The sequence below is a fragment of the Chanos chanos genome, chromosome 5 (assembly GCF_902362185.1).
Source record: "Chanos chanos chromosome 5, fChaCha1.1, whole genome shotgun sequence".
Taxonomy (NCBI): Eukaryota; Metazoa; Chordata; class Actinopteri; order Gonorynchiformes; family Chanidae; genus Chanos; species Chanos chanos.
Window position 1 is genome coordinate 34,953,957 of NC_044499.1, and position 22,560 is coordinate 34,976,516.

Sequence of the window (22,560 nt, forward strand, 5' to 3'; positions counted from 1 at the left end):
CTGGCTGTCATGAACATACGTCTCAGGTTTAGCCCAGCAGCCAATTCAAACAGAGGCCACCTCTAGTGACTGCGTTAGCGCCAAGTGCGGAGAAATTTGATAGCGCCGCTAGCTCACAAATGGAGAGGGAGAGAGAGAGAGAGGTGAACAGCTGTCCTATCTGAACAGAGCTTGGATTCCCCACTGCCAATCGTCCCACCACCTCACAGAGAGGGGATTTGTAACACTATCCATGCTTGACCCACTGTACTGCCCTTACCAGGAAACACAAAGTAAGTCATTCCCACACCAGGATTCTCTCAGGTGGCAACTGCACTGTTTAGCCATGGGTCTCTGCAGGCATACCTCCATGTTGACAATGAAAATTCTGAAACAAATTGTTTACACAGAGAAGCTGACATTTTGAAGGGCTGGGGAAAGACTGCTGTCAGCATTTTGAATGCTGACTAATGAGGAACTCAATATACAAGACCTGGTAAAATTAACCTGATCGGTGATCCTTTTACCTCACATATGGATATGCCCTAAACTCAGCTGTACTGACACTTAAAAAAAAAAAAAATCCACATCAAGACCAAAGAAACTATGCACTGTTTAATAGGGTTGCAGCTGAAATATAATTATTAGGCAAATTCCAGATTCACCAGATATAGTCTACAGTGCAGCTGGGTATGGTGACATGGACAGAAATCAAAATAATTGGACTGCGCATCATTTACACAGTTCATTAATTTCCACAATCCCTAGCCAGCATCAAAGACGTATTCCAGAATAAAACGCAAGATCATTTTACAGAGCAACACACACTAATTCAGCGTTGCAATGGCAGCGCTCCATATGTACTGATAGAGATATGACAGCTTTCCACTACACTAAGTGTTCTTCTGGCATGCAAACAAATGGTCTCTAAGATCATTCACCACATAAGCCCTGGAAGACATTCTTCAGAAAACCAATGTGTAACAATAATGATCCAGCTTATCACATTTTAGCAATCAATTCGGGATACGAACTAAACATTTCAAAATATCTGAAATCATATGGAAACCATCTGACACAGTTTCAGAACCATTTGTCTCTGATCGTTACATCAAATCAATCAACATGAAAAACATCTTGTTTGTTCCCCGGATAAACATTGGCTCATACCAGACGTGAGGGAGACCGTAACCTCATATTCTGTCATCAGCCTTTCAAGAAAGCTGAGAATGTCTTCACGGTGCCTATGCTACAAGGCGGAGAGAATGAAAAATTCCTCTCTGATCCCATCCTCATGTGTCTTCAAAGTAACTACAGAGAGGATGAATAAAACTGACCCAGTCTCAAGCACCCAGTCCAGAAGAAGTCTTAGAGGCACTGCAGCCTTGGGAGGTATTTTAGCACTGCAGAATAACAACTCAATAAGAACTTCAATTACATGAGCAGAGCCTTGCTAACGAGCAATTTCTGTGTGCCTGCTGGTTAGAGGCCAGGCTTTTTCCGAGCCGAGATCCATGCTGAGACTGGGCCCCATGTAATTGGATTGTGTGCTTGAGCCGCTGACTGAAATAGACATTTTTTTGCAGCGAGCTTCAGGTGACGGTGAATCAAGCTCCTGAGAGGTCAGCCAGACTCCATCTCAGCAAAATGTCAGGAGTGCCAGTGGAAAAAGAAAAGAAAAAAAAAAAAAAAAGAAAAAAGAAGAAGAACAAGAAGAAGCAACAGGACTTCAATTTGCGCCGGCACGCGATGTACCATTTCAAGGGTATTCAAGCCCCAAACAGAATGTTTGGACTCTGTGGACTGCCAGACCTGTCGAATAGGTGAACCTTCTGTGCAAGCAAGCATGTGCAGAGAAAAACCAGAGGATCTCACCATGCCAGAGCTTTTACTGCAGCTAAACCTGGACTCCACTCCAATCTTCAGTCTAGTGTGAAGCAGAGAGGGAGGGAGAGAGAGAAAGAGAGAGAGAGGTAGGTGGGGGGGGGGGGGGGGGGTGCAGGAGAGAGAGACAGCGTGCTTTGATATTACCTTGTGCTCTCAGATAAGGACCAGTGAGGCAGAAATGAAACATTTCCCTCTGCTTTCATCTAAATCCCTATCCCACATATCAATATGAATAACACACGGGGACAGAGACTGCGCATGTATGATTTTCATTCAGCCCAGTGATTTAGAGAGAGGAGCAGGAGTGACTGAAACGAGGAAGCTGCATCCCAACACTCCATCGACCAAGAACACGAATTCGGGAGGGAGACAGATGGGGGTGGGGTGAGGTGGGGGAGGCGAACGAGAAGGCTGTTACAGACTCCATGGCAGATCATTTCCAACCCATTCTCAGCCCAAGAGAAAACATGTTCTCTCTGCACCTATAGCCTCAGAAAACTCCACACTTAAGAAAGACTGACAAGGTGCCAGATTGATTTTTCTAAAGGTGAAGGTGGAGGTGGTGGTGATGGCGATGGTGGATGCAATACAGAACTGCAGACAGCTCCAGTTGAGAGTGCAGCTATAAAATACATAAGGAAAAAAAAAGAAGATATTGAATAAGGCAGAGACATAGAATGCTCCACTGAAATCCACTCTCAAGAGAAATACAGCAGGCGCACTCTTCCCTTAAGACACACTTGACAGATTTGGTAAGCTTGGCTGTGGCTGAATGTTTTATCAATCACTGCATTCCAGCTGTAGAAGAGAGCATTGCACTGGAAAAAAATCTCATCAGCTTCACAATGCCAGCAATTCAAACAGTACAACCAAAAGGTCTGTAGCCTTGTAAGTTTCAGCATGGCATGTGACACAAATCAAGCAGGTTTATGTTACTCTCTTTCAGTGCTCTTTAGACCAAGGATAGTGATCCAACAGATAACTTCATGAAATTATGTATGAAGTTAATCTTAAAACATTGATAATATGCGGCATAGTTCAGATTTTTCATTAATATGTGGCTAGGGGGCGCTTGGGTGGAGCAGTGGTTAATTACTCTGTGCACCATCACTGGGTTCATGAATTTAGATCCCATCAGTATTGGTGGTTGAGTTGGGCATCGCAAAAAGGAAACAAACGGTTATGTTCTGGGAGGGCCCAAATAGGACAGGGCATGCACCCTAACAAGGATTACTGAATAGAAATGTTCCACCATCATTTTAAACAACTTAAAAAAAAAAGGAGGCAGGCAATACAAAAACACCTGTCAAAGTAATCCAGTATATACTGCCTTAGTAAAGGGTTACGCCAAAGCATGCACTTTGGCATCGATCCTTTAGATGTGTGGAATTCTACAGAGAAGGCTGCTACAACAAATTAAAGTTTTGAATGAATTCCAGGATACATCCTCTGGTTATTTCACTGTTATGTGACCCAAATAATGCAATAACAGGCTACCGTCCCTTTGCTGATCCGGTGTCGAACTGATGCTGTAGCTGACAGCAGGCTGACAATCTAATCCCTCCCAAAATGACCGACTGTCCAGTCGTAGTTTAGCTGAACTCAGCTGGGCTTGAAGACTTCCAACATTTTGACAGGACCAATGGGACAGTGTCAAGCACTTTTCTCTTTACCAACACAAAATGAAAACTCCAGTGAAAACCAAACACGTGGCAGTTTAACGTTATGGGCATTTTTCAAAGGTACAACACCACTTCTCACGACACTGCCCAATTCAGTTTGGATTTTTAACGTCCGAAAGCCAACTTGATTTCGCAACTGTAAATCAACATGGGCAGGGCGTCCTCTGATAGGATAGGTACTTTTCCGTCACGCTACAGAGTGAACGTGGGCATTGGAAACATCTTTGACAAAAAAAAAAAAGCGTGACCATGCTTTGACCCATCTCATTTAAAAAAAAGAAAAAGTTTCTACTGCAGTTGCCAAAGAAACCGTGATCGCGTCAAAAATTATGAAACAATTGTTACAGGCCTACCTTGGATCCTTGTTATCCTTGTTAAATATCAGCAAATTGAGTAATCTTTATAACTGAAGCTCTTGCCAAATATGCCTCAACAATCACTCCTTTTCCAAATGATCAAACAGCTTCTTGGAAGCCCTAACAATGTATTATCAGTAGCTGTAATATCCCAAATATCATTTCTTCCCTCCAATTGTTTAAGGGATTTTAGAAGTGACATTTTTTTACTAGAATTTTTGCGTTTTAACAGGCATTCTTTGTTCACCCTTTGATATTTACACAATTATGTAAAACTAATTTTCTCTAGAGAGGACAGACGGAACTCGATAAATGTCGTCTTTGTGTATGAATCTTTAAACTACGAGATCTTGTACAACCTTTCAGAAGTGCCCACATAAATACTCCTACTCAGCTTAGTGAAAGAACTTGTCTGTTCATTAAGTTTATTGTTGGCCTGCGTTAAGAAAACAATTATCAAATCTGCTTGTTACAAACAGAGAAAAGTTCCTCGAGTCCAAGTGACAGAATTCTACATGGAGATGGCACTGAGTGCAGGCATCAGTGAGAATGTATTTGTATGCTGCTCAACTAAAAAAAAGTCAAAGTGGTATGCAATTCACAGCTTGTGGCAAAATACTGTCTAAAAAGCTCATAGCCATCAATTACCCTTCTTAAACCGGCATTTCAAGGCCGGTGGGAGCAGACTGAAGTAAAATACATTTTGGGCAAAATGCTTCTGATGGTAAGTGTTTTATCCAGTTCTGAGAGAACAAAGCATCCAAGTTTCCTTTTCCAATACCCAACACTGTGCGCCTCTGAGAGAGGAACACAGCTAAGATGTGGTGTTAATAACACGCCTAATGACACACACACACATGACTGGCACCCAATCTTGGTTGACTTAAACACTTGACATTAATCTGTTCTAATGCAAATCAAACTGACAGGCAACTGCTGTGAGAATTCACAGTAGGTAAAGATAGAGAAAAACAACAAGCAGGCTACTGCAGAAAATATAACAGTGACAAGGTGTGTTAAGGTTGTAGTTATAACCATGTTTGCATATATTTTGCTGATCTTTCTTGGGGTTTTTGTGGGGGTTTTTTTCTTTTCTTTTTTTGCAACAAATACAAAATTCAGCCCACTTAAGATCAACATCAAGAGGAAAGAGTAGAAATGCTTCTTAGATAAAATAATAGCACTCAAAGTGAAGGACGTTAACTGGTACATTAAATAAAAGAAATTCTCTCTTATTTGGACGTGTTCTTTTAAAAACATTTCTTAGAATAAGCTGTGACTGTATAGTATTACAAAGCTGTTACTGGGAAATTCATCATGTATCATCCAGTGAAAAGACGATGATGGAGAGTCCATTTCTTTGATTATCCAGTAATCAAGTTCATCTTAATTTAAAAGGTGATCCCATTTTTATCATTAATTTCCAAGTTAGCTAGCCTATTAAAGCAACGAAGGCAAGGTCTGTGATGTTTATTTTTTATATATGTATTTTTTCAACCAAAACATGTTTATCCTCCACAACAGCATAAAAAGCTTTCAAAACTACATTGATTTATTGTGTCATTAAGTGTGGTGGCTGTGATGACGGTGAATTTCCAACTCAAAGCTTTTTCAAATGTCAAACATGTGGAAAAAAAAAACAAAGTTCGGTTTCCGCGCTAACACAGAATTTTCTGTCTAATGCGTAACGTTGTTGATACTTGCTCTCAGAAGGCAGGACAAAGCAGAATATATCTTACCACTGGTCTTTCAGACAGGATGTAAAGCTTCTGTTCAATCTACCCACAGAAGACATCCACTGATGTACTTTCTGGATTTCACTACGTATTCAAAAAAAAAAAAAAAAAAACTTGTTTAAAATGACTGTCAGACAAATTGTGTAAAAATTTAATTACAAGGAGATAACTGTCAAAATAGACAAGCAAGAAAAAAAGGATAAGATTACAGAATGGATGTCTTAAATCAAAACTGTCAGTGTTTTAAAAGCATAAGCGGCAACTGGACGTTTACCTTAGAATCTGGTCTACTTATGGGCACCGTTGCTACAGTGTTGCACTCAACTGACAGAAACCTTACTCAAAGAGACAACACATTCAAGAATCTGTGGTCAGATATTAGAAGGGAAATTTAGGCACAGATTAATCTGACTCGAAAAGAGACAATGTGACGGTAGACAACACACTGTACTTACAGGTTCATAAATAACCACCAGCAGTTGTCAGTGGGAATTAAGACAGTCAACACTTTACACTCTGATAAATGCCATTACATCTGCTAGATCCTGGCAACAACAAGCAAGAGGAGATGGGATTTCCCCACATACCTAAACCGTGATTTTCCTACATATTTCCAAACAACTCTGCAGCTAACTGTAGCCTCAGCCCCCTAAATCACTGGGCTCTATTTCCTGGCACACCTTATGGATCAATTAAACACTTAAATGAAGCCAAGGGTAGCGAGTTTCAGTCCTTAAGGGCCAGTTTAGGCCTCAGCAGATTTCCAAATGACCGTAATTCAATAAATCACCTTTAATAACTTTACCCATCCTCCACAAATACACCAGCTGTTGCTGCGGAAAAAAAAAAATCATAGTGCACAGCTTGCAGTAGAAAAGCTTGGCATTTAGGTCACACCCAAGAGAGGACATCAAGTTCAGATGTGGTTTCTCCTGGAATCTCAGGCACTCATAATCGGCACAAAAAACAAAACCACAACCAGCTGCCATCTGTTTTGATGAGGCCAATCTGTTATTTATTGTTGGTTTCAAGACGTAGGCTATACATAATAAATTGCTGGATATCCGCTACCAACCCTACATCCTGGACAAGGACTGGGACTCTACGTACAAATCACGGTAGGAAACAGGTCAATTCTGTTTTAGCTCTTTTCCACCAGGACAGTGTCGGTGCCAGTGCCAAGCCAGTTCTGCCTTGGTAACTTTTGAGAACCGGCCCGCATTTTGACAGGTTTGAGAAACGAACGTTACGTAGCGAACGTTGGGGTAAGTTTCGGCACGCCCGGGGGGGGGGGGGGGGGGATCATGGCAGACAGAATGCATCTGCTTGTTCTTTATAAATTTACTTTTACGCGAGGCTTCCACACAGCGAAACACCTTGCGAATTTTGCCCTACCACTTTTCGTTTTGAGGACGAACTTCACGAAAACAGTACGCCTGTCACCTAGCTCAAAAGTTCGAGTGCTTAAAGGAAGGTCTACAGTGGTCTATTTGCCCCGACCAGAGCCATCGAGAGAGTTTTTTTCTATCGCTCTGGCCCCGACTATGTTCATATAACGGGTAAACACCCCGTGTTGATGTAGACACAAACGGTTGCGCATACATCTTTTAATCACCTACATATTTTCATGCTACATGTAGCTTTTAGCCTCCGCCATCTTGGTCAGACTCTTTTAGGTACTCCCACCCCTCTAGAGAACGTCACATACCAAACACATCACACGCTGAACTGACTGGTTCTCGTGTGGTTCTCATTTGCATAGCCACTGATGTCAGCGGCTCTAACTTTTGGACCAGCTATTTTGGGGAGCTGTGCCAGCGCCAGCCTTTTGGCACCAGCACTAGTCTTTTTTCTGTGGAAGTACATGGAACTGGTTCTAGATTAGGCACTGGCACCACATCAGTGGAAATGGGCTACTGGTAAAAGCCACCTGTCAAACGACAGCCTGAATTTTGCATTAAACATCAATGCTTTGCAAGCTGAATGCAAAAACCACAAACAATGTACTTAAGGATATTCTTCTTCGTGTTCCATTGCATTTCTTGCTGACACCTTTAATCTACTTTCATACCACATCAAACCATATGGTTTTGAGACAAAGAGGGGGAAAAAAAAAACCTCCACATGTAGGAGTGTAAAATGATAGCCAGCTGTCCGTAGCCAGTGTAAGTCCAGCTAATCTTCCCGTGCTAGCCAGTATTACTGTAGCTAATCTCCCCATGACCAGATGACACAACAGTACATTGATGCCTGAAGCATCTAAAGCAACACAGTACTTGATAGCCGGTCATTCCAAATACTACTTTTCCTTAAACTGCACTTTCTGATGTTTAAAGAAGGTTAAGTGTGGACAGCTAACAGGCACAAACTAACAGCGATGCTTCCTGTGACGGAAACAGTTGTATGCATTGATATGCACTTCGTCCCTTGACCAATTCCATTTGTGTAGGAATAGTACATCCAGGTTAGAACCATTCCACAGACACCACCTAGTCTATTTGTAAACATCTTTTCCATATGAGAAAAGTGTGTAGAACGCCTTGCTTCTCCACAGGACCACCTACAACTCCTCCACAACCTAGGATTTATTAGGTTTGACCCATACAAATGGAGGGCCTGCATTAGCTTTTGTATATTTGTGGTTTGTGGGTTGTAGCACCTTAATGAAAACCTGAGCAATGCCACAATCGATGTGCTGTGGAAACATTCACAGGATTGCCTGCAGCTGCTTCCATCTTCTGCAGAATCTCTGCACTCTTGTGAAATACAGTCTCTGCCTCGTAGGTGTGTTTGTTCTTGGCAGTCAGTCAGTATTTTTAGCAGGTCAGCTGTTGAATTTGTTGTTATCCGTGGGCTTTTATTTCCACATCCAGTTATAAGCAGACACCCTGGGAATGCTAAATGACATCTATTACCATCATTCTGAAACTTTCTTGGCTCAGCGTGTGTACTCATCAATCAACGTGAAAGTTCACAATGACTGCCGAGTATCCACTCAGCACCTTTAACAGGCAATTTATTAGGATGCTTTTAAATAACATACAATTTCTTGAAATCAGATGGGACTGCAGTTACAGATTGAGGCAGGGTAGTGAATGGTAACTATCCTGCGGACAGACATGGAATACTATCTAGACTGTGAAAGTTCAGAAGTCTATTAAGAGAGTGTGAGCAGCTGCAGTGCCAAGGGGTGAACAGAGGAATGTGTTGTATCAACACTGACAAGAGGAAAAAACTTACTAAGCAGATAAGACCATACCCTTTGCTCTGGTTAGTTAAATCACTAATGTTCTGGTCTCTTCCCTTACAGCAGCAGCACACATTCACTGTGCTCTAGCCTTTAAGAACTGAACAGCAGAGAGACAGTCCTGCTATAAAACCCAACATCTTATAGACAGTGTTAAATGTGTCAGTAGAATCTTGTGGAAGTTTACAGATCTATCAAATTCAGAGCTCAGATGGCTGTGAAACAGAAATATCTGAAATCTATGACTCGTTAACCTGAAATAAATGACCAGGACAGACCAATATCTTAATGTCATAAAACTCAACCTACAGCCAGTGAAGACCATATAGGAACATGCATTACAAGTCTTCATCAAGTCTTAAGTATCTGGTTCTGAGCAAGTGACAATGGCATGAGCTTTTGTTACACTCTAAAAAGAAATGGTCTCGGTGTAAGTACAACAAATAAATAAATATATATATAAATAAACCATGGATTTCCCATGTATAATTACAAAATGGGTGAGGTATATGGCCAAATATACGAGCTTGATATCGTCAGACGTTCTGGAAAAAAATTATATATATAATATTTCACAGTTTTCTTTAGAATGTGTAAAGGAACAAGGTTTGTGAGGTCAAAGTTCATAAGCCAGCTATTTCCATGACTGTTTTAAAATTCAGGTTTAACCAAAAATAGCTGAGAGACTAGACTTAACAGACCGCCGAGGTAACAAGCATCAGTTATTTTCAATCCAATTCTTTATCACAAATGTGTGTTCCATTCAGCATTTTTGTAAAACAAAATAAGGACCTTACTGACAGCTTGTGTCATCGAAACATACTTAGTTTCTTCCCATTCATTTTTTTAATGATTCTATAGGTATTAAACTTCAGTGATACTGCATACCAGACACCTTTGTTACAGGCTACTTGCCTCCATCCAGATATGTCCACTCAGCACTATATAGTACAATATTGTGTATAGTCAATGAGGCCCTCTGAGGCATTGTGGACAAAGGGTATTCAGTATTATTGACGATATGACATTACATCTCCCAGCACTATTATAGAAAGCAGCCTAACAGCTTGCAAAACATCAAAACACTTTTCCTGCTGACTCCCTGTCTAAACATTCTGCTGAAAAAATGTGAGGCAAACAAAAAAAATACCTGATTATTCCGTTTCTTTTGGTGAAACAGCTCTTTCATGAGCTGTAATAACAGTGAAGCAGGAATTCCGGGTGCATTCTGATAGTATCAGTAAGAGGCCTGTTGGGGTTATATTTGGCATCGCAAATTCGGATGCTTCTACTTGAGACCAGCATTTTCATAAAAAGTTAGCCATACGTTAGGAAGTTATAGCCCAGAGGAAGAAGACGACAAATACTAACCAAACAAAAGGGCGTGTGCATATAGTGCCATGTAGTCATGAACATCATCAGCATGCACAATTTAGATGAACAAAAAATAAATAATTAGGGCTAAACCAATACGGGCCACTATTTGGCTTTGACTGGTTGATCAGTATTGGTGTTTACAGCTTTGATAACTTTTTTGTACCAAATTAGCTATACTATATATTAACTATACAGAGAACACAACATAAGCAACATGCATGTTTTTAGATGTGACTATGCAATAAGTGGAGTTCATAAGTGTATTCATAGCATTTTCCCCCGTTTTCACCCTATTTAACCTCACCCAACCCCATGCTTACAGAGGTTGTGTCCCCTCACATACAAGTGGAATCACCGACTGCTTCTTTCCACCTGACCACTCAGGGTTTCTCTGAGAAGCCGTAACGCACATGTAACTTCATGCAATGCTATCCAGGTACACCCACTGTTAATCAAACATCCTGACAAATCAACAGAATTCCCTGTAATAGAGACGGGGATTCGACCCTCCAATGGCTTCCCACCTGCAAATTGCGTTTGTATGGACACCCACTCAGGCCAGAAGCACTGTTGGCTATAATCACCTAGTTACCATCTATAAGCAAAAATAAATGCATCTTGGAAGCAAATGCATGTCTGAGAGCACTGACAATGTTTATATTAAGCTCAATAAGGTTATGAACGTAAACTGACAATCTAGTAACTATCTGATTCAACTCCATTTTGTATATTCAGTTCTTAGTCCAGTGGATATTGGCATGAAGCAGCTTTAAAGAATACAAGGCCTAATAACTCCAACAAGCTTCTTTCCTAGACGATCTGTCTAACATTGGAGGAAACCTTTAGAGGAGACAGGGATCAAAACAGGGAACCTATTCTCCTCTGGCTGGCACTGGGCTGTTAAAAGTAGTGTCTTAGAGTTGTAGGCCCTAGGTCAATTTTAAGGTGTAGGCCCAAGTACACAGATAAATAACTGAGGAATGAACTTCATCTTAGGTCACCCTTCATGGGGGGCTAAAGATGTATGTTATGAGTTACTTTGTTAACCTTTGAAGAAGAAAAAAAAAACAGCATGTACTTCCTAGTGCATCGCTTTGCTTGACTCTCAGTATAGACACTCAACACAGACATTCAGTCTAACTGGTTCCTACTAGTAGCCTATTATTTTAGCTGAACAAAGAAAATGTGAATGCTTTCAAAAAAAAAAAAAAAAAAAAAAAGTAGATAAAAATGATTAAATCTCCAGACCATGGACTCATAAACAAAGTTACTGGCTTGTCAGCTATCAATGATGCATTCATCCACATGAAAGCAATTTGCCTAACTCCCTTGATAAAAGATGTGAAAATTTTTTCAGAATTTTACCTGGCTATCTAATTTTTTCAATTACTGTGTATTGTTCACTTTATACATTGTTACTGTGTGTATTGTTCATTTTAAACATTGTTTCTTTACTATTACTTTCAAAAGATTAATTATGATTTCTGAAAACCCTATTTTATGTGATCATTGCAATTTCCATTGTAATTTGTGTTGTTAATGGTTCAAAATTATAGCAAAATGCATAACACAAAATTTTCTCGGGGGAGCCCCCCTAGCTTTTAATGAAAATGCAGAAAAGCCAGGATATTTTTATATTATTAGGCTATTCTTAACTGTGTAGTCACATTTACATTAGGTATCCACTGGGTCTAGATATGATCTGTTTGTCTAATACTCAATTAGCTTCTGTAAGAATTTGACAAAATCTTTGTATTATTGTTTCATTGTGCACTGGTTGTTTATCTGGAGCAGTGATTACTCAACAAGCAAGTTTAACAGTATCAACACGTATATTATGCAAGTTCTGACAGGCAAATATTGTCTAATGTTTAAAGCAAAACTAATTTAATATTAAAAGCAAACACATGCAAAACCTGCTATCTGATGAGCAGACACCTGCATATAGGATACTCTTCCTAAGTGTATGCATTAAACAAATCAGTGGAGAGAGCTCAGTTAATGAATACATTAAAAAAAGCAAACCACTGACAAAATCATCTAAAAGGTGACAAGATGATTAAGGTGATACCTTTGTCACCTATGACTCAACAGCCACCTTCACATTTTAACACTGGAAAAAGACTTCATTAATAATGGGTTTTTTCATTATTCAATGATGTTGGCATGGCAACAATAAACAATATTCCAGCTACTCTGAAGGGTAGAACAAGCTTCAAAGAGATGTAAAAACATCTGTCTTCAAATTTGCCAATGGGGTACATTACTGAAGACAGAACACATCAGTCTGAGTTAATATGGGTACACATATATATATGCATCTATTGCAGCATTTGTTCACACATAGGCATGTCAACAGAAGTACAGAAATCCTGTGTTTACCTCCTTCATGATGCAGGTTCTGTATGAATTATGTGCGACAGTCTGTATATCCTTTTAGGACAAACATACAAGGAAATGTGGAAGAACACAAGGCAATGTTTCACAACTTGTCAAGGCAGTCTGCTAGTTGCAACATAGCAACAATGTCTATGATAACATAGACGTAAAAGTGAGCATCATACCACCCAGGGCTGCCAAAGCAAACAGAGCTCATTAATAAGCACCCTTTGAAGTGCATTCAGCTACATCTAACTGAAAAAAAAAAATCACATTCATTGTTTAATCTTTTACATGTATGACAGAAAATTTCCACAAACCAGTCAGCCCATCCATTCCACAAGCCACAAAGGAAAAAGAGTTGATAAATGGTTAGGTAGATGTAACACGCTTCTGCTTGCAATGCACAAGACACCACAGCAAATCCACACAATACTATTATTCTACAAACACAGTAATGTAACAGTGACATACTAAACAAGTGATCACTGAAATTGAAGCAGGCCCCTTTAGCAATACGATGACTTCCAATCTGCCACGAGTTGACACTTGTCAGCTAATCTCACAGAAAGTCACTAAGGTCTGCTGTAATTACAAACGCTACCTACAAAGGTGCAAAGCTTTTGTCTCGTAAGACATTCTCTGACAGATGTCACAGAGAAAAACAAGTCTGTGAAGTAAGTTTGATGACGACTTCAAATTAAGAACACAAATTTTACTACAGGCTAATTACATTCATTCTGATATTTAACTGAAGACTGTTTACAACAGCCCAAACTCTCCACATTTTTTTAATGAGGTGTGATACCATGTTACTTACAGCTCATTCTTTGACCAGGATGGTAAAGACAGATTTTAACTTGACTAATGCTACCAAGATCTCACTACATAAACATACTCAAATTAACACTAGTTCAAGCCATGCAAAGTTCAAACTGATGTCCAGTTGAAGTTAACAGTGGCCATACTGCAGTAGCTTCAAGTCATCAATAGTAGATCATTAATATTTTCGCTGCTTGGTCCTTTTTATTCCCTAACACCACATCTACAGTTCAATTTTTGTAGAAATGCTTCCTGGCTGCTGTACAGGCTCAGTGAGCTCAAGTGTGAGCATTCAGTACAGTCACTGTTAAAAATCACAGTTTCTGATGCAGTGTGCAAACAATGCAAACACATTCTGTCAAAAGAAACGAGTGTTATTTGGAAACTTGTAATTGTCTGTGTTTGTCCAGGTAGGCTATTCCATGTGCTCCACTCATATGTTCTGTCAGAAGAGCAGAACTTGAAGTGGTGATGATATTTATACATCCATCTTATTTTTTTATTCATTTGTATTCAATAAAAAAAAAACACTCAAGATTAAAACAAAGGGAAGGATGCCAAATTAGTCAAATATTACTCAAAATTTCAACCAATCTGTTCAGTGAAAATAGAGGCAGAACATCTATTTTACTGGATTTTCATTTACCACTTGAATTCAGAATTTTCAACGTCTTTCAGGAATCCCTAGCTTCTCAATGCAGATTCGCTTTGAGACATACACATAGTGTTTTGCAAGCGGCAAAGAAGACAGAGTAAGACATCCAAACCAACAAGACAGCTTCTGGTTAAAGCTGACAGTGCTCGGGGGAGAGGCTAAGTCAGCCGAGATGGCATGAAGAAAGCCTCTTCTCTCAGCAGCTACCACCCTCACCCACTCAGTGTCTCTCATGACGAAAAACCCACATCAGACTGCAGTAAACGAGGAGGAAATAAAAATCTCACATGGTAGCTAATGCTGGACAAAAAAACCAAACAAACAAAAAAAACAGCATGATTTTTCTGTTTCAATAAAAACAAACGGTCCCATCTGATAGTCAGTAAGGTCCTATTTGATCTCAATAAAAATGTTTCCCCACAAACATAACAGACTTGGAGACCATACATATTATCCAGTGAAAAAGAAATGATTCAGCCGCTTATGCTAAGTGAACTTCAAAGATGATGGCTGTGTAAGAACCAGGTATCCATAAGCAACAAACAGGAAGAGGTCTGCATTTGTTGATGACCTCCCACCAGGCATTGTTTGAGTCACCCCACCCTCGCCGCACTGTGACCCAGTTCAGAGGAAGCATGTAATTGCCTTCCCCATGGGGAATTTACCAGGGGGTGGAAAAGTACTGTTGACATCAATGAACGACTAAAGCCAATCTATCACTTTCACGTTCAATCTGAGGCAAAAGAGTAAATTCCACAAAAAAAAAAAAAAAAAAAAGCAATTTGTGGTGGAGAGAAGAATAACATGTCAGAAGACAGGGGTCGATTATCTCTGCTTCAGTGTCCAACACATCATATTTCAGCATAATGTGCTGATAAAAGTTTAAATTCAGTGTGCAAATTGCTAAAAAGAAAAGCCCCTCTAAAGCCAACACTTACGTTTTCTGCCTTGGTCCCTGTCGAGTGTCCTCCTTAAATCAGGACCGAGGTTAAACTGTCTTCCACAAACTGATCTAGGTTAACCAGGTGCAAATTAAATACAGATCACTGCAGCAGACAATCAGAGCAGAACAATGAAAATGGAGAGCAGAGGGAGGAAAGCGTGATCGTCATCATTTGTGGGCAGAGGGAACTGCTGTGGTTATGCAAAAAAAGCCTCTTAGTCTTAAAATAAAGGTGAGATTTTACTCAACTTCACTCTTCAAGTGTAAGCTACGGTTTACACATATGAAGAAAGGGCCATTTTAGTGTTACACCCACTATTTTCTTTTAAGAACAGGATGTTATTGATATATTTCCTATGAAAAAGATCTGCCCTGTATGGTAATCAGTGACAGCTCTGTCGCTCTAACCTGTTTGCTGGTTGTTTATGTTTGTTACATATATAACATATAATACTAGCTTCAAAATGTGCACATCCAGCATCCAGTGGAACTGACTGTCTATTCTTGCATCCATTGTCAGAATATGAAGGAAATTACATGTTCAAAAAATGCTATGTCTGTGAAAAACAAAGTGTTAGGTTTCCACTTTAAAATTTTGAAGTCATTATCCACGGTGTTTCAGAAAAGCAGCACCCCTGCTATTTACCTTAGAGAGTAAAACACATCCTGGCTGCTGAATTTTCTCAATACACTAGAATTACTGCTGGAGGACAGGGAGAAAGGGATGGCTAAAGAAGCCAAAGTCACAACAGCCCTGGCTTCAACCGTTACGCTCTGGTATTTGTGTTGGAAGGGAACTAATAATATCACTTTTCATTCTGTCCTCTGTTTTAACCATCACATACATCAGACACAGAGTAGTCAGAATGCAAACATGACCAATTCTGAATTTCAAAAAAATCCCCCACGCTTTCCTATCTTTGTAGTTCCTGTGAACTAGCCTTCATTAACTCAACTGTGATGATCTTTGTAGAGATATTTAGAAAATAAAATTAAACCATCTGTGCGGTCCCGTTACGAGGGAAAATGTCTCTCTCAAGCAAAGATTCAATAGTGAGAATGAAGACGCCTTAAAAACAATTCTTGATAAACCTCAAGATCACCACCCCACACACACACACACAAAGACACAAACACATGCACGCGAACACACACACACACACATACACACACAAATCTAACCACAGCAAAAAAAAAATATGCAGTAATCATTACATTAGAAAGTGGGCCACATATTCAAACATCGTGAGCAACATACTTCACATACATGTGGAGTCAGGTACGATTTATACGAAGAGAAAAAAAAAAAACCCCACATATTTCTCAACCACAGTCAAAGCAAAGGTCCCATTTGATCTACACCTCTGTTGTGTGGCTGAGCACAGATCCTCTCCTCCTCCACACATTTGAGTCCAGGGCTGCGGAGTGGGGGAAGGGAGAAACAAATGGCTTTGCGGGGGAGGGGGAAAGGGGCAGGCAAGCCTGTGCTCATTGGAGCTGTTTCCTCCAAGCGCAGTCATTCTCACTGCCTGGTTCTCTGATCCCAAGATAGAGGTTTAGGTTCTGTAATCGAGGCACGGAATAACACGGGAACGTCTCCCGAATGGCTTACACGCAGTGAGTCATCTTCGAGGAGACAAAGTGACGATGCTAATGGCCTGGAAGCGAAATGATCTTCCCAAACAAGGCAGCCCTTGTCTCATTTCAAACGTGTACTTCACAACCAGCCTGGTTTGGTGCTAGCATTTAATCAGGAGAAACAACATTCATTCTGACAGACATTATTTTACTCTCATGTGTCAACACTGCAGGAGTCCTCAGACAAATTTAAAAAGCAACTGATCATCCAACTGTCAAATGCAATTAGTTGCTATGTGTTTTTACTTCTGTGAACTGACACAAATTCTTAAGCAAGACAGTCGCCAATATCAGCCACACATATACTAGCCTGTTGGTCTGAAACTGGTGTGCTGGGAGTGAAAATAATGGAAAATACAATCTAAGATAACTGTCCAGAAATCACATAGCCCACTACAGAAAAGTGCCCAGAGAATGAAAATGACTTGTATTAATATACTTCAATTGAACGTAACACTCATTCAGAGGGCAATTATTTTGGCTAGGTCCCAAATGAGTACATTGAATAAGTCAAATAACAAATTAGAGACTCAACATTTCACCGGGGTTCAATTCCAATGAAATTATCTTACAAATGACTGTACATTTCACGTGGTTCTGATTTCACCGCACAGCATTCTAGGGCCAGTAATCATCAAATCATTATTGTTGTTTTCTCTCTTTTTCTTCCTCCATGAATAGCTCACAAAATTGACTATTCAAATTAAATGCCCTGAAAAGGTTTTTGCAAAATCCACCTCTGTCCTCCATTCCACTCTAACAATCTGACAGTAGTTTTTTTTTTTCTTTTTTTTTTTTTAATCCCTCCTAACCTTGTCCAGTCCAGTTGAGTGTCCACACTCATTCAAAGCCCATGGGAAAAGCTCTGAAGTAATTATAAGGTTCTGACTCCATGACCAAAATGATGGGTGGTGTGACGTACACCACACACCTGCCAGCTACAGAACATTCCAGATGTATTTTGGGCAGGCTAAGAATGGCTGGAAACTGGAGCAGTGTGACATTCTCCTCACAAGATATTATTGATGGTCTTGCAGAGCTTATTCATAATATAAAACACTAGAAGTCCATTAGCAGACAGGCTTGTCAGGGCCGAGCTGAAGACAGCAGACTTACCCTTGTCCACGTCTTTTCTCTCCCTCTGAACGTCTAACATCTCATTTCACTCTTCTGTCAGACCCCGGGTTCAGTCGACGGGCACGGGACGGAGTAAGAACACGTTTTCAATTTAACTGTTCGAGACTGAGGAGCGGAATGAGCCTCTAAACACCATGTCATTTTGATTACTTAATACTTTAGTGTAAATGAGCAGGCAGGTAGCAGGCGCAGTGAACTCAACCAGTATTTCTCAGTCAGACAGAACTACATACACAAGGTGAGGATGAAGTTGGATCTCAAATCTACTGACCGGTTGTTTAAATGTGGATTTGGGCACAAAGTGAGATTTTACAACCAATGCTCTGATATTCACAAACCGTATTAAATTACAAAGAACCAGGGAAATCATTTGTGTGCAACTAAGAGAGTTAGAATTGACTAACTGGGACAATTTAAACAAACAAGAAAAAAAATCTTCCAGCAATTTTATTACTGACACGCCATAATTTTATCAGTGCTTTTCCTACGAAGCTAAAAATCACTGTTTACTTTTAGACTGTGATGTGCTCCTTGCTGTAACAATCTTTTAAAATGGCACTTTCGGGCTAGCAATTAAATGAATTATTGGCTTTGTAACCCAAGACCTGCTAAAGCTCAAGTTAGGAGTTCAAGAGGCCAAACTCATTCCTCAGCCGTACAAGCGAAAAGAAACAAATTGTCAACGAATCCCTTATCTTCCTTAAGACCTCTTTCTGATAAGTACAGGACAAATGGAGATAAGGGAAGTTTGATGTGGCAAGAGACCACATACATCACAACTGTTATTTGACAAAGGGCCATCTGTGCTGCAAACAATTCTGTCATATGTATAATCCTATTGGCTCAATATTTCTTAACACTACCCTGGGCATGCAAGAGCTTTCATGTAGCCTACTTTGGGAGAAGGGGGGAAAAATGTTTGAAAATCTGTTGAAAACTTGAAAAAAAACGAAGACGACTGTGCCATGACACTAACTCCAGAATTCCCCTCGAGCGATTAAATCTTACACATCATCAGCTGGTTTGCTGCCACAGGACTTTTTCTGTGCTGAGGATATGATATGAAGGCAATGCTATCAGCATGAGAGAACTGTTTTGATCTTTGAGACTATGCTAGACTTGGTTTTACTTATGGTGCAGGATACTTCTTGAGTGAGAACAATCATTTAGAGGAGCTGTATTCCCAAGTTTACTTATGCACTGGTCTGCCTACAGACTATAGTTGTTCTGATTGTTTTCACATCTCATTCTTGGATATAAAAGAAGCCTTTGCTCTCAAGAATTTCTTTAGTTGGGTCCTATTTCCATGGTGTTTGAACAGTATATCAACTTAATATTGAGATTTTTGAGGCTCCTTCACAAGCTGAAGCGAAGCAAAGGAAAGCCGTGAATACGTGTACAGGCTGGACCACATTTTTCACAAGGAAACATCAACTGTCTGCTGATATGTGTCGAAACAAGGATTTCAACAGAACTCTCCGCCACAGTTTAAAAAAAACCTACAATTTCACGTGTTCTGGGTAGCTGATATGATCACGCAAGCATGAATTCCTATCGCTGAGGCATAAAGCAGTGGTGATTAGAGTACATCACTTGTCCACAACAACTCATCAAGAGCAAAAAAACAAACAAACAAAAAAAGCCCTCGCTTTAAGGCCATCCTTCTCCGCGTCTCATTAGCTTCCATGATTTTACAATGAGAGATGCAACAATGAGCTGTTTTTTGTTTTGTTTTGTTTTTTTTTGTTTTAAAGCAGGCTAACATGCTAAACCCTAAATCTACTGGGAGTACATATCATAAAAGGGCTGCCAATGGCAGTTAATAGAGACTATTCAATGGATCGCAGTCTTAAGGGATCCATCACTCACAGCCCTGCTGTGTAGTACAGCCAAAATGAGATATCGTTTCCGCCGATATATTGCCGATATTTGGCTTTGACTTAAGTCCCAGTCTTTATGGCAACAATATGCTCCTAAAAATTATGCTTGCACAGTCAAAACACATTACGTCTTACTGTGCCTATTTGCGTGGTGTTTCTTCTTGACTGGTCCCAGTGGTAGGCTTACATGCACACATTATGTCAGTGTGAAGAGTTATTTAGCTGACTAGTGGGTTCAACAAAGCATCTAATAAGACCAGTGTGCAGGTATTGCTAATTAAAAGCATTTAAGCGATAAGTGAAGTTTTTTTTTAATAGATTGACATCAATCTAGTAGCCAGGAAGCAATAAATTAAAAGCATGCTTGAAACAAAGCCACGCCTAACTCAATCTCTTCAGCATTCAACACAAGCCTTATACAGTCACGCAAGCATACTGATGGAGTGTTTCTAAATTAATTACTTGTGCATTATCAGAAGCCTTCAGAGAGAAAAAAAAGACAATCACTGTCTGGAGCTCCTTTAAATTTTTACTTGAAGCAGATATAGAAACCTCTGCTTAACAGCGTCCAATAATGTCATTCTAATCACAGACTACAACTAAACAACACACATTCAGATGTTTAGGAGTCACAGGTTGTGTCAATATTTGCAAAAGTCATGCAGCTTATGATACACCAAGTTGTGTTAAAACATCAGTCATCATACACATAGTGTTTCTTAGGATGGAAGACTCCAGAATCAGTATTGCATCAGAGAGAAAAATCTTGCACTGTCCTTGCCCTGTAACCACTGACTATGCCACTCTTGTAATTACCTTACAGTTGACAGTATTAATTACCAAATGAAGGAATGCTATTTGTACTTGGTTTGTGAAGTGTACACTTTTATGCCACAATTCCTGAGACAAAATTCTTGAGACTCAAGCTGGATTTGACTTGCAAATAATAAAAATAAAAATAAAAGAGCAGTGAACAAATCAGGTAACTTGGGTAAATTATGAAAATCATTTATGAACAATTCATGTGCTGACATACTTCTAGACAATGGAAAATTTAAAAGCAAACGTGAGGACTGAGGCCAAAGAAAATTCCTCCCTGCTGAGCCAACCACCATCCTGTTTTATATTAAAGTTCCTGCACATATTAGCACATTTTCCTAAAGGCTTTCCCTCACAAAGTACCTACATCACACACATAAACCTGACATTACTTATATAAAAAACCTGACATTATTTCTAACATCTCACACACCCATTTAGTCACTAACCTGTTTATCGGAAGGCAGTCTATAACCCCTCCTCAAAGGACACATTAGCAAAAATGTGCTTTATAAACATGTGATTTATCTCTTGACAACGAGTGAGGAATCTTGTGTCAGGTCTGTGAGTACTGGAGCAGAGACTGAGTTAATACTGAAGGTGCTGATGTGTAGTCAAAACGTTTGTTATTGAGCCTTTAAGAGCTTTTATGTTTTTGATGACTACCCCTATAATCCTTTAAGCTGACTATCAAAGTTAAGTGGCAGATCCAATAAAATCAAATACTAAGAAGGCTGCTAAAAATACATACTATCCCATGGGCCATTAGAATGTAATGCAACCACTGTCATAACAACTGAAGGACTTTTACTGCTCTTAGCATTATGTTCATCTTTCATCATGCCAGCTTTACTTTTCCCAATAATCAAGAGGCAAAAAGAAAAGTAATGTGAAACAGTCACACTCTTCGAAAAGAAAAGAAAAAATGTTTTTCCAGTTTTACATTTTTCCAGGATTAGCAAACCGCAATATATTTCCATTAAGGGTGCAACAAACTGTTGAGGAAAGTTGTTCCTGAAAATACACTGTAGTTATTTTGTGTAAGACTTTTTCCTGAACCCATATCAGTGCTGTGTGGGCCCATAGGATTAACTTCATTTCTTTTCCTATTTGTCACTGTATAAAATAGGCACTCTCCCCGTGAGGTTCAGTCAGCAGGGCCGGGAGCGCTGGACTCTGTTAGAATATGGTGAGGACTTGTAATTGAGCTTCTTTCAGGCACTTTGCAGACAATGCCAAACGGAACCTCATTTTTGATTACCTTGCCACAATCATCCTGCCCTCTAAATCAAATTCAATTTAGCACGACTAATGGACCAGAATGACAAGAACCTGCCATTTTGCCAGTGATTCTTATCACAGGTGACCAGGATAGGAAATGATATCTGGACATAAGCCACAATCTCTCAGCCTCATTCAGAGGCAGTGATTCAAGAGGGCAAGTACAAGGTAAAGAACTGTTTGAAAGCAAAGCTCAGATGTCAGCTGCAGTGCTTGTAACTCACTGCCTCTCTCAAGTTACTTTAACTTTAAGGGTAACAATACATTCTGAGCTAAAGGAGGGAGCCTGTTCAACATTGTCCAAGATAACATTTGTCCTGACAGTGCTCCTATCATCTGCCAAGCTTCTCTCTCAAACTGAAGATGCACACCAGATGTGCGTTGTTTCAGTAACGTCGCATTAAAACAACACTTAAGCTGCAAACAAATGCTAACATAATAATAAATTTCAGAGAGACAAATGACTCAGTAGACTTTTTCCTCCAATCTCCTCACAACACAGGGTGATACCAGATTTCTAAGGCTCAGGATCTAGCTGTGAAATAAAGAATTCTGGTCCAGAATCTAACATTAAATTACAACTAAATACTGTATCAAATATCATTGAAAGCAGACAACTGCAGAGAGTAATAACATGGGATCATAACATTTTAAATGGACTATATTAGATGCTCTGAAATGATATACTGATACACTGAGAATCATGGAGGACACTTCTAGCTTTTATTTATTTGGCTTATCC